Source organism: Acomys minous, assembly GCF_964271855.1.
Source record: "Acomys minous genome assembly, chromosome: 1".
NCBI lineage: Eukaryota > Metazoa > Chordata > Mammalia > Rodentia > Muridae > Acomys > Acomys minous.
Genome location: NC_140483.1, coordinates 52,499,817 through 52,513,436, shown reverse-complemented (window position 1 = coordinate 52,513,436; position 13,620 = coordinate 52,499,817). Strand labels below are relative to the sequence as shown.

Below are 13,620 nucleotides of genomic sequence, written 5' to 3'. Positions count from 1 at the left end.
AGTGACACTGATTTGAAAATGGGTGGGAGCTGGAGAAGAACTGAAAGGATTAGGAAGACACCTGCTTGCTAAACATTTAAACAACGCCCACACTGAGGAAGGACTGCCATTCTCCAGGGCATCCTCTCAGCCTTGCATTTGATGGTGGATGTAGAGCTGGTCCTTCCTTGTGCCATAAAAGTGGTTTATGCATATGTAAAGTGAGTATTTCCCCCAAATGTTTTCACTTCCCCTTTCATCCCAGCCTGATAGTCTTTCCCAGATGCTAAACTTAGCAGGGAGCGAGAACTCCTCAGGAAGAAGCTGATAGTGGTTTAAGATAATAATGAAGCCAGCCGGGAGGCAGAGGCAGGTGGATCTCTCTCTGTGAGTTTGAGGTCAGCCTGATCTACAAAGTGAGTTCAGGACAGCCAGGGCTGTTACATAGAGAAACCCTGTCCTGAAGGAAAAAACAAGAAAAAAAAAAAAAAAAAAAAAAAAAAGGACAACAACGAATCAAGAAAATAAGAAGGTAAGAATACTGCTCTTGTTTAGTTAGAGCAGTAGCATTTTTCCAGGACCTGAATGTCCTCTTGTCTGCCTCTGCCCTCTGCCTCTGCCTCTGCCTCTGCCTCTGCTTCTGCCCTCTGCCCTTTGCCCTCTGCCTCTCTGCCTCTGCTTCTGCCCTCTGCCCTTTGCCCTCTGCCTCTCTGCCTCTCTGCCTCTCTGCCTCTCTGCCTCTCTGCCCTCTGCCTCTGCCTCTGCCTCTCTGCCCTCTGCCCTCTGCCTCTGCTTCTGCCCTCTGCCCTTTGCCCTCTGCCTCTCTGCCTCTCTGCCTCTGCTTCTGCCCTCTGCCCTTTGCCCTCTGCCTCTCTGCCTCTGCTTCTGCCCTCTGCCTCTCTGCCTCTCTGCCTCTCTGCCCTCTGCCTCTGCCTCTGCCTCTCTGCCCTCTGCCCTCTGCCCTCTGCCTCTGTCTCTGCCTCTGCCCTCTGCCTCTGCCTCTCTGTCCTCTGCCTCTGACCTCTGTCTCTGCTTCTGCCCTCTGCCTCTGTCCTCTGTCCTCTGCCTCTGCCCTCTGCCCTCTGCCTCTGCCCTCTGCCTCTGCCCTCTGCTTCTGTCCTCTGCCTCTGCCTCTCTGCCTCTCTGCCTCTCTGCCCTCTGCCCTCTACCTCTGCCCCCTGCCTCTGTCTCTCTGCCTCTCTGCCCTCTGCCTCTCTGCCCTCCACCTTCTGCCTCTGCCTTTGCCTCTGCTTCTGTCAGTTTCTCTCCTTTCTCTCACTTCAAGCAGAAAGCCAGCAGAGGGCACTGGTAACTCTGAACATGCAAGACATCTAGTGGAAAGATCCCCTTAAGACAGGGGAGCCCTGTGTTAAGACCAGGAGGGAGCTCAGAGAAGCGTAGGCAGTTTGCTTCCATGTCAGTGTTTTGTAGTCACAACTGTTTCTATTACCAGTGGGTACAGCCTTTCTTATCTCTCCTTTACACTGTTTGAGAGTGGCTTCCTTAAAATATTCTAGCATTGCATGAAATACTTTTGGTATAGTGAAAAAATTAATAATGTTTTATCCTGCAATTATAAATTATTTTATTTGACTCAAAATGTTTGCATTTGTGTAGACAGGATTTAGTTAGAGAGTTGAAGTAAGCTTTGCCCAGAGAGACACTGTATTTCTGCTTGGTTGAGAGTTTACATGGTGGTGATGGTGGTGGTAGTGGTGGTGGTGGTGTGTGTGTGTGTATGTGTGTGTGTATGTGTGTGTGTATGTGTGTGTGTTTCCAAGTTTTAAAACCTATTCCAAAACAGTCATACCTGTCATGAGTGTACAAAATACCCATAAGTGGCAAATGCAATTATGCAATTACTTGTGCCTGTTGTTAAAAACTTCAGTTGACCTGATTTTGAGTTGGAATACACACACACACACACACACACACACACACACACACACACACACACACACACAGAGAGAGAGAGAGAGAGAGAGAGAGAGAGAGAGAGAGAGAGAGAGAGAAGTTTGTCTTTGTGATGCTTTGGAATTGTTCTCAGGAAGGTTAGTGGCAATGTCTGATGATAGAGCCTGAGACAGGGCCACTTTTCTTGGCAGCCAAGCCAAGAGAACTAAGGAGTTCTCTTAGAAGAACCACACAGTGCTCAGGCATTGCCAGTGCTTTCAGGATTTCACTTGTTGATGCCACTAAAACAACTCATGTGCACACTTTTGGAAGCTCTTGCCCAAATGCTGGGCATGGTTATGCACGGTGATGATCTTTACTTCCAGCCAGACAGTCTCCAGGCAGGAAGCAGAGCATTTCACTTATATTAAAGGACATGAAGCTGCCTGGTCAGCTGCTAGACCAAGTGACCTCAGTGTCACCACGGCAGCATCATAGCTTTAAAACAAGAAAAATGTATGTTCAAAGACACATGCAAAGCTCACTTTGAAAGTGTAATGGAGCACTTGGGGCAGTTTGCACAGATGGCCTGCCTGAGATCAGGATGTTGCCTTTTATTTTATTTTATTTATTATTTTATTTACTGTAACTAGCTTTGGAGAGTGTTGGAGACACTGTTATTCTGGAGGATACCAGAGACCCAGTGACATTTAAATCTTGGTATTTTCCATTTTTTTTATGATGATTTAATGACCAAAACTGCAACAACCTACACATTTTTCTTGGCTTCCGTCCTGCATTGTGAAACTGTAATAGGATGTGGCAGTCCGTGGCTTTCTGCCTCTGGATGGCAGTAACTCCTGCTTGAATGTTCATGACCCTTAACTTTAATATCTTAAAGTAAGGATTTCCCGTCCTTTGTCAGTTCTCTGTCCAAAGAAAACACTAATTTTGCTTGTGCTGAAACACCCCCCTACACACACACACACACACAGACACAAGCAAGGAGTCATTTTAACGTTAAAAGTCGGTACTACCAATCCCAAGCCAGAAGGAAAATGAGGACGCAGGGAGCTAACCTAAAAAAAAAAAAAATTGGCATTTGGATATTTCCATATGTTTATATGTGATTCATTTTCCTTCTTACATAAATTAACAAATGCTGCCGAGCCAAGCATATTTTTTCCCTCAAGACAAAGAGGCACTGCAAAGCTCTAGGAATATATCCAGGCTCTGGGAATGAGCATGTCTACCACTAAAATTATGTGCTCTGATTAATATAGTCCATCTGGATTTTCTGACTGAGGCTTTTCATAGACACAAAGAATTAAAGAGCTTAAACATTAAATACAGAGCAATGCACACATGGTAAATGTGGTTCACTAGCCTCCCCGTGCTGTGGCTACTGCAGTGCCGTGAGCCGACATCTGGATTGGGCTATGGGCTGTAATTTATTGTCCTGTAACATTTTCCGGGTCCTCCTCTTGCTTGTTCTTTTAAGCCTGCTGTTTCTTCTCTTTGGTTCTCTCTCGTGGGCCCAGATGCTCCTGTACTGTTTACATCCTGCGGTGAGCCAGGCTTGAAAGCTGCTCCAACCTCCATTCTCAGCTCCTGGCCCTGCATGGACTTGCTACAGTGGGATTTCCATAGTGTGTGGAGCCTTCAGATGGGCTTGGCTTTCTTGTTGGGGAAGGGGGATGGGTTATTTGTCAGAGAAGTTTCTACACCAAGCGTTCTTTTTATTTTTTTAAATGTCCTGAGAATTTATTAAAAATTATATATTATGGCCCAAACCTACCATCTGGGCTATATATAGTCTTGGGGATGTCGAATTTGCTGTCTAATTGAAGCTCTTGATGGCTTCATGGTAGCTACTCTGGAGGCCTTGGTGATTTGGAAGACTTTACTGCGTGCTCTTGCATTTAATTCTTTATAGCTCTGAAAAGTGAAACATAAACCCTATGGCTTCTGGATGATAGATTAAAAAATAAATAAGCTTATTACTGAGATCATTTTTTTCTCAGTACCAAATGAAATGGCTTCTATAAGTATGAGTGTTAGTTTTTGGGGGGCTAATAGTGGAGAATCTATACTCAATGTATAGATGCATATAGAAATACCTGGGACACAAATACAGCCACAAGTGTACAGTCTACATAGCAAGGCCAAGAGGAAGACAGAAAGTACTAAAAGCAAGCAGGAATTCTGGGATACAGTCCTTCCTTTCTGGGGTCAAGCTGACAGAGATCAGCGTAGAACTTAGCAAGCTCAGCGCGTTCCTAAGGCATGCTTCTTTCATGTTTCTCTTCGGTGGCTAGTCTCAATCTTTGTGCCTTTCAAATAATGCCATAACCTGCTTTAGAGATAGAGGGAGTCTCATCATTAACCCATATGAAGCTCAGACACTAGGCAGCTGCTCTGTTTGGCCCCATCTGCCCTGGGTTATTTCCAGCGTGCAAGAGCGGCCTCAACTCCAACACGGTCGGAACGGAGCATGTTGCCAACAGGAGGAATGCCGTGGTTAGACATGGGCGTCCTGAAGATTTGTGTCCAAGAGGGCCGGAGCCCTTCGTAACTCCACTGCATTCATTTCTGAAACTGCGGGGTACCTTTATGAAGTGTCTGCTGAGTGGCTTTTGAGTCAGAGATCTTCTAACGTCTATTTCCAGAGCATCTGTCTATATCCTCTCTTGATTAGTTTTTGCTATCTTTATTCTCTCTCTTTGTAACTAGCCATCCATCCCTAAACAATATCATGCATTGTTTAAGGTCAAAGATGCTCAGTACTCTGAGGAGGGGAGGGCAGGAAGGGGCACGGGGCAGGAAGAGCCTTACTTGCAGGGATGGCGCTGGGATTTCTTGTTCAGACACAGGCGGAGGACAAGAAGAAAATCGCGTGTTAGAGTAGTCCTACTTAACAGCAGAAATGAGCAGGTACCAGCGATGCTCCCCGCCTCAACATCCACTGTAACTCAGTCCATCTGGGAGAAGCTGGGAGAGAGAAGGTCCGTCCAGTAATGGATGCTTATGCTACAACAGCCAGAGGTCAGGGCTTTTTAGCCGTTCTCTCCTCTGCAGGTTCTCCCCTGAAGGGGATAGCTCAGTGGCAGTCACGTGGCAGTCTCAACAAACCAAAGCTTTCCACTATATTGTTGAAAGTCATACTCATGTGTAGGATGTAATTCTCCCAATATGCCTTTTAAAGGAGAGGCTTGGGGGAAGCAGGTTAGATATGAGGCTACACAGGCCTGTTGCTGCTGTTGGTCGTATTCTGAGATTGATTATTATTCCTGTCCACTGTTCGTTATGAATGTTTCCTAGACTCAGAAGCTGAGCTGAGCCTCTTGGGTCTTCAGAGCTTAATTGAGAGTGTTGCACTAACCTATAGGGCAGAGGAGCTACAACTGCCCCCCCCCAGCCCCCATGTATCCAAATGGACGGCCTGCTCTGCCTGCATTCCTCACTTTAGCTTTGTAGCGAGCGAAATAATCACATTTTGATGTTGACTTTTGAGTTCTTGGCTGTGATGTAGTCCCCACACTCTTTCCTGGAACAATAAGTCAAAAGCTCCAGAGGAGAACTTACACTTGGTAGTTCATGCTGAGACTTGGGACCTCCCATGGAAGGTGTGTTTCACTGAAGACCAGGATTTTAACCTAGAGCTTTGGGTCCATCACTGGCTATTTCTAAGGACTGGGACATAACATTACTCTGAGTTCTACCCCTTGATTTCTGAACTTCCATATTGCTGTCAGGAATAGTAGCATAGAAAAGTTTTCCGAGCCAGTATGTATAATCTGTATAGTTTACAAAGGATTATAACATATTAGCACTTCTTGTTCATTTTGTTCAATCAACCAGATGTGGCCCTTATAAAAAGTTACAGTAATATCCTGCAGGACTCCAGGTGGTTCAAATTTCTAAAGAATTTGCTAATGACAGAGGAGGGTGAACTGACACAGCCTATTGGGAAAAGTGTAGTTCTGGTGTCTTCCCATGTAAGTGTGAACTGCTTTGGAGTCTCCCTCAAACTAATGGTTCTATAAGTACCTTGAGCTTTCTACATAGGATGTAGCAGTGATGAACCTGCTCACCCCAGCAGCTGTAATTGGAGCTACTATTTGGTTGGGTTAGAATAGATCTAGAGTTGGTTTTTAAGTCATTTAATTTAATCATTTTGGTTTCTATAGGAAACAGGCTGGATAAAATGAGACTATAGTTTAATGTGTGATATTCTTACATATTTTCTCTCTTCAATAGGCTCTAATTTCTGCTACTGTACTGCGAAAAATGCACTTTCTTTATTCTCATGGAAAAACTGTAGGCAGTGAAGGTTTTCACTTCATATTTCGTAACATGTCTCTGGACATGTTGGCATTGGTAAATAAGACTGGCATCACTTTCAGTTGACTATTAATATTTTAGTCTCTTATTTTTGTATGAAAAAAGACACACATTGTCATGCATCTACCCAGATTCTTACAAAACCACAGTGTATCTTGTTCTGTCCTCCTCTATATTAGGATACATATAATCCATAAATTTGATGCTCAGGTTTTCGCCTTATTTCTACTCATAATGTCATAGCCATAGCGATATCCTATGCTCACTGTAGAAGGCAGAGGTGACTCTCCAGGGCTTTTTACTGTTTGCCATTTTAACCTGTGTATTTCTGTATCCATATTTAAGTAGATCATTTAGATGTTTACCTATGAGTCTGGGAGAATGAAGAGGTTTTGTTTCTGTAGAATATGCCTCCATTTCTTTCCTAATTGTAAACATTATAAAAATAACAACAACAAAGATTTTGCTAAATGTTTTCCTGTTTTTTTTAAAAAGTATGCTAAAGTTAATTTATTTTTATTTTTTCAATAGGAAAATATAATAAATGAAAATATGGAGTCTTGGGTATAATACAATGCAATTATGGACGTTTAGCAATCACCAGGTCTCACCATCAGGAATGATAGTGAAACCATTTAGAGCACATAGAAGCAGCTGAAATACCACCATCAATTCTGGATGAACATTCACATTCAAAAGCCATCTTCATATAACACTGCGCGTGTGCACGCACGTACACACACACACACACACACACACACACACACACACACACACGCAGTTTTCCAATTTGTCACTATATTACACTGGTGGAGAGCTTTTTGACAGGAGCTTCTATCTAGCCCACATCGGCCTCAAAGTGATGATGCTCCTGCTTCAGCCCCCGAGTGCCAGGCTTATAGCTTTGAGCCACTACACTGGCACCACTGCTTGGTTCTCATGTATTAGACTCACCTTGAATTCCTGGACTGAATCTTATCCTTTTTATGCATCGCAAGATTTAAGCTTCTACATTCATTACTTGTTTCTTAGGCTCTCTTGCTGGTTTTGTTACAGTGTAACACGTTACTCTTAGAATGAGTGAAATAGATTTTAAAATGGGAAATATTTCTCACTCCTCAGATTTCTCAAAGGGTTTGTGAGAATTTGCATTGTTTTATCCTTAGGCATTTTGTATGTTTCATCTCCATATCTTCTGTGAAGTTTTTAAAAAAAATCTTCATTCATTTTTAAATTGGATTTTCATTTTATAGTTCTTTCTGTATTTGTGACAAGAAACTTTTATTAAATGCTTAGGTTATTACTATGTTAGTGTGGGTTTTTTCCACCCTTCATGCTAAGAACTCTCCATATAAATCAAGGGCAATGCCATTAACACCTACATTTTCTTATCAACTGTTTATAACCGAGTTTTACATGAGTATCTGTAATAAATTTGTAGTTAATATTTACATAGTATAGGTGGGAAACCATTTTTTTTAGTGTGGATGCCCACTTGTTTCAATATTATTTATCAGAGCACTCTCACGGGTTCTTGTTTTGCCTTTAAGCTTTTGACAAAATTAATTTGCCACATTTGTATAGCTTCTGTATTGACTGGATTTTTATTTTTCTACTTCAAGGATGAAGCTGCTTGTCTTATTAAAATCACACTGTTTGGAATAATCTACAGATTTGTGAAAGTCAAGTGGCATTTATGGAGGACTGCACTAACCCTCTCCCATAGAGGTATGAATAAGAACAGATTACCAAAGAAACTTATTTTATCTTTTCTTACATTGTTGGTCTGCTTATAACACAATCTTTCATATTTTTTCCCTTTGTTGTTTCTGGGTATAGAATTCTAGGTTGGCATTATTCTCCTTCAATATCTTTAAAGTATTAGTTGTCTACTTTTTGTGGCTCTTTCTTCTGTGAAATCTGCAATCATCTATCCTTTACTTCTTATGGAATTAGCCTTTTTTTCTGGCTACTTTTTAAGGCTTTCTCTGTCATCATAGGGTAATTTGAGACATTTGACTGAGCCTGACTTTGCTCTACTTGCTTTTGTGTTTTTAGCTTACATAGTTACTGTCATATTTGCATGGGTTGGCTGGTCTCTGTGGTCTGGGAGTTTACAATTTTTTAACAAATATAGAAAATATATCTCTGAAGAAACACACTTCTAAATATAACACAAGTAAAGAAGAAATTTGTGAAAAAACGAAACATAGTTTTAACCAGCTCTTGGTTAAAACACAAGATACTTGAATTCACCGGGCCCACTAACAAAGTGATAAGTGAGAAATTATATTATTGAATGCTTTCTAGAAAAGAAAACAGCTTAAACTAATCTAAAATTTTATTTTTAAAAATGGAAAATGTGTGCAAATTGTTCACCAAGTAAACCAAGAGGAGGATGTAATAAAAATCAAAAGAGAAAACAATGAAGTTTCCAATGGGTAGAGACAACTGGAGATGTAAAGATTTATTTATCCTTTAGGAATGTCATACAATATATTCTGATCATGTCCATTCCCCCTTCAGGTCCCCACCCCCATCCTCCCATCCCCCCACCCTTCCCCAACCCACCCACCCTCATCCCCCCATCCCCATCCCTCCCCATCCCCCACCTCCACCTTCATGCCGCTAAAATAACCACGGAGTCCAGTTTGTGTTGGCCACGTGAAACAACTAATAATAGAAATAATTAAACGACTAAAATTTAAAAATACTGCTGGTTCTAGTTTAAAGGGTTGCTAACAGGGATCTCATTATGAGAATTGATTTGGATTTATACCACTAATATTTAGAGCTTAGATATTAATTAAACCCCACCGAAAGAGATTTGTACATAAATTGTTGAGCATTTTCAGTGTTGCAGCCAGCCTTTCAGTTGGCTCCCAAAGATTCTCCCTCCTGGTAGTCAGGGCAGAACAGGCTGTCTTGACTTTGTGTGTTGAGCTCACGGTATTTTATAACAGGGGTTGTCAAACTATGGCCCAGAGGTCAAATCTGTTTGCCTAACTGTTTTTTTTTTTTAATGGCCTGAAAGCTAAGAATGGTTTAATCTTTTTATGGCTGCACTTCAAATGTTTATATCAGTACATATACATCTTCACTAGAACATGTAGGCTCACAAAGCTAAAAAGTGTCTGTCATTTTTTTTCCTTAAGTAAAGTTTGTCATGTCCTGGTTTACAGTTACTCATAGCCCTAGGCGGTCCAGTTTGACACATGAGATGGAGATTTTGTAAGAACCATCTAACTTACATCCTTTCCCCTAATGTGTCTTCCCAATTTATCACCAGCTTAACAACTGGGCCATCTCATGCTAGGGCCTGTCTACTCTCCATTTACCATCAGAGACAGAAATGAATTGTTAGGCAAGTAGTAAAGAATCCAGGTCCAAATACAGGCATCATGCATTAAGTTCTCTCTAGAAGATTCTGAGGCAGTCTGGGCTACCAGTGTTTTGTAAGTACCCACCATTTTAAGTAGTAGGAAATCAAAGTTCCTTCAGCAGAGAAAAATTTGAACCATAGTAAAGCTTCAAGCATCTGATATGGAATTTGGAACTCTTGCCCGTCAATGTTATTGTACTATGGACCAAAAGGTGGAGCCTATATACTTCCGAGGATTTGTGCATCACGTGTGGTCTGCTTTAGGGAGATTGTGATGTCAGATGGATAGTTCTCAGCTGATCACTGTCCCTCAAAGACTATTATTCCAAGTTTAGCCAAAGTAATAGGCAAAACCATGATGCTGTGGGAAAGTTTGACACTGCCAGGTGATGATTATCAATGTTTCTATTATGCTACAGCCAAAGCGGTTGGGACAGTTAAAGGCAAGGAGCTTGAAATCATGATTATCATTTGTTCATTACTGAGTGATGCACTCAGGATATTTTTAACTGTGCTTCTGAACTATACATCTATGCCCAAGATTTCCAAGCCACATGACATAAAGGTGTCCAAGAGTGTAAGTAGTACCCAAGATCAGGATGGAAATCCAGGATTTAATGTTTTACATTTAAATCCTTCTTGTAGTGAAAATGTATGTGTTAACTAAGGAGGCAGTGTGGGTCTTCACTTTGGCCTCATAATTCTATAAGGAAAAATATGCCAGTGGACTCAGGCACTCATGAGCAGACTGGAAGGAGACTCCTACAGAGTCCCAGGTAGGAAAAGGTAGCAGTCTCTGCAAAGGCGATGAGCACAAGGGTCAGAAGACTGGACAGAGCGGAGACAACTCATAAAGCCAAAAAGAGGTTCAGGTGAGTATGGTGCATGGAAAATGAATCCGGGTGTCTGGACACATTGTGACCCCCCAGGGTGCTTATAGCAACTATATTGTTAGAAATAATTATTTGTGCATATGTGTATCTTCCCAGTGTGAGTGTGGGTGGGTACGATTGATCACTTCTGGATGTTGTCAGGGACGTACAGTATTTGATTTGATCAATTTGAAAATTAGGATGGACTTTACTACTAGTAATCTAATTAGCACTATCATCCCATGAGCTTATTATTTAAATCGCTATTATTAAATTATGACAGTCTTATTGTAGAATATAAAGCCATAGTGCTTCATCACCTCTTTAACTCTGAAGGCGTATACTTTCTCTTTATTGGTGTTCCAACATTTTATCTTTTCTTCTAGAATATCCAGTGTAAGTTTATTTTGAGAGAAAGGTGAATTTTAGGAAGAAAATATTTTCAAAGTAAGGACACATAACCTGGGTTTGTGTGGTGGGAATTCCCCTTGAGGTGCCCACTAGGCAGTGGGCGTAGTGGATGTAGGCAGAAGATTTTGACACATTTATGCAGCACAGTCTCAATTTAATGGGCCTTGTAGGCTCTCTATCCCTGTCGGTGGCTTCTAAATAAAACAACCTCTAACTAGAATCTTTTTAGATTCTTTGCTAAACCCTCAAGCTCCATCTGTCATAAAAAATTATGTCCTTTAGAGAGATGCTAATATATTTGTATTAGCCAAGCACCCAATTCTCTAACGTGATTTAATTGGAATAGACAGCCCTTGACTGACCGTGCTTGATTTATTCATTTTTAATTTTACCTTTGCGCAAATGAGATGCATTTAGTAGAAATTACACTTTAGGCTTGAGTTTTGATCTTTCCAGGGTTGTGGGTATGTGCTACCATCGTCTCTTTTAGTGCTGGGCAGCACTAGGCAGCCAACAGTGCCTTATCGATTTAGGATATTATCGAGATATAATCTGATTTTAAGGCCAGCATCCTCTGAGCAGGCAACAAGCACCTGTCCTCCTAGTGGAGGGTTTAAAAGGCAGGATCAGCAAACATTGTCCAGTAGTTTTGCTTCCCAGTCTCATGAAAGGAAAGTAAAACAATCTTGAGTGAGAAACTAAGTAAGATCCCGCCCCTTCAGTTGGAGTGAGATGCGATTGGAATCTCACCTCAGAGTCAGAATGGTCTATGTGCTTATGCTGTCTTTTACCCAGATTCATATGCTGACCCCTGATAGGGTGTAAAGTTAGAAAGATAATTGGATCTTGGGGGTGGAGCCCTCATGAGAGGGATTAGTGCCTTTTAAGAGTGAGGGAGTTTTCTGTCAGAAAATGAGAATGGGCCGCCTATAAGGAATAAAAAGGTCCTTCCAGACCCAGACAATGCCAGTGACTTCCGTCTGGACTCTCCAGAACTGTGAAAAATAAGCTTGCTTACAAGGTACCCAGGACATTTTTGCTACAGTAGCCTAAACAGGGTGAGGCATTTGGTCACTTGCTGTTGGGCAACATAAGGCCGGTTATGTAACCTCTGTGAGCCTCAATTTCTTGTGCACAAAAAGATAATAACACCTTGAAGGATTGTTTCCAGTATTTACCTGGCATTTCAAAGGTGCCCAACAATGGCAAATTTTTTATTATTTTTGTTATAATGATTATTAATTATAACCATCAATCTCAAGTCAGCTTCCAGGCCTAAAGTCACACCTGCCCTAGGCGGTTTGTTTGTTAGTTTGAATTATTTCTCAGCACTGTCTGTTAAGGGGCTCTAGTCTTAGAGAACCTGTAATAGCGAGGCCAATGTGTTGACCAAGGAGCAAGGCTACCTTCCCCTGACTTGCTCAGGATTTTCCCAAAGAACTAGGAGACAAGCCTCCTGCTTTAAATGCCTTTTGTCCTTTTCCTTGCTGAAAACTAATGGAAAATGGCCCGGTGGGGATTGCTGGCATCGGTGATGGGTGATGCCTTCCATTAGCACAGATAGGTGAAAGGTGACTGCAATTAGCTGTAATTAGCCACTGATCTTTTAGGACAACCAGAAAAATCTGTTACTTCTTCCCTAAAGACATTACAAGGGTGGTCTGAAAGGACAGAACTTTTTCAGCGGATCATCTTGGATCACAGAGTCCTTCAAAGGCAGCCGTTGTACCATCGCAGGGCCTGGGTCTATTTTTGGCATATTTATTAAGATGTCTCGCTGTCTCGTGGGGGAGGAAAAGAGAACAAAGCATGAAGGAATTCTGCCGGTGATCACACTGCACTATCCGTAGAACAATGAAGCTGATTGAACTGAATGGCTTTGAGCCCCTCAGAAGTCACAAAGTGACGGGGTTTGCTTGACAGCTAGTGAGCGATTATTTCCCATCCCGCTGATTAATTTGGTCAATTAGTGGCAAATAGGAATGTCACAAGTGGAAAGGGTAATGGGAGTCATAAATGTAAGAGTAAAATTGAGGGCAGCCTTGTCACATAAAGGGTCCGTTGTGGCTAGCTCAGGCACTGACGGGGCCCTCCAGCAAATTTACCGTTCCGTGTTTTCTTCCCTAGAGGCCGGATCTTAAGTCAACCAGACCTTTGATGATATCCAAATGGACTTTTGGCACATTTTCTAAGGAAAATATAGGAAGAAAGTTACTGTGGCATTTGAAACATTTCATTTTGAATTGGAGCATTGAATCATATCACGTGGGTCAGGTGAATGCAGTTCTGAATAGCACAAATATGGAGCATGTGTACCGACAGTGCCCAGCTGACCGCTGCTAATTCAGTGACACAAGCCCACTACATCTGATTCACGCCTCAAAGTGCGTGGTTCAAGACAACAGAAATACGTGGTTTCACCGCTCAGGTGGCTCTGACCTGACGTCAGTGCTTCAGCACGGATCTGTTCCTCCTGCAGGCTCTGGAACAGGAAGCTGGTTCCTGTGCCTCTCTGCGTTTCTATTGGTGGCCCACAACCCTTGGCACTCACTGGTATGTTGATGCTTCATGCTAATTCCTGCATACATCTTGGTGTCCTGTTTGTGTGTCTTCTCCCTCCTCTGCCCTTCAAAAGACCATTCTCATCAAATTGGGTGGCCATCTTAAACCAGGATGACCTGATCTTGGTTCCTTAATGAACTGCGTCTGTCCCACTTCCTAAATAAGATCAAATTCATA

General features: G+C 42.1%; 1 long non-coding RNA gene across 1 annotated transcript; it reads left to right on the top strand.

Moving 5' to 3' along the window:
• Positions 1–423: 423 nt before the first annotated feature.
• On the top strand, positions 424–13,240 carry LOC311596790. Its single transcript, XR_014778979.1, has 3 exons — positions 424–511; positions 7,839–7,944; positions 13,009–13,240. It is a non-coding gene; the product is annotated as an uncharacterized lncRNA (long non-coding RNA).
• Positions 13,241–13,620: the final 380 nt, after the last annotated feature.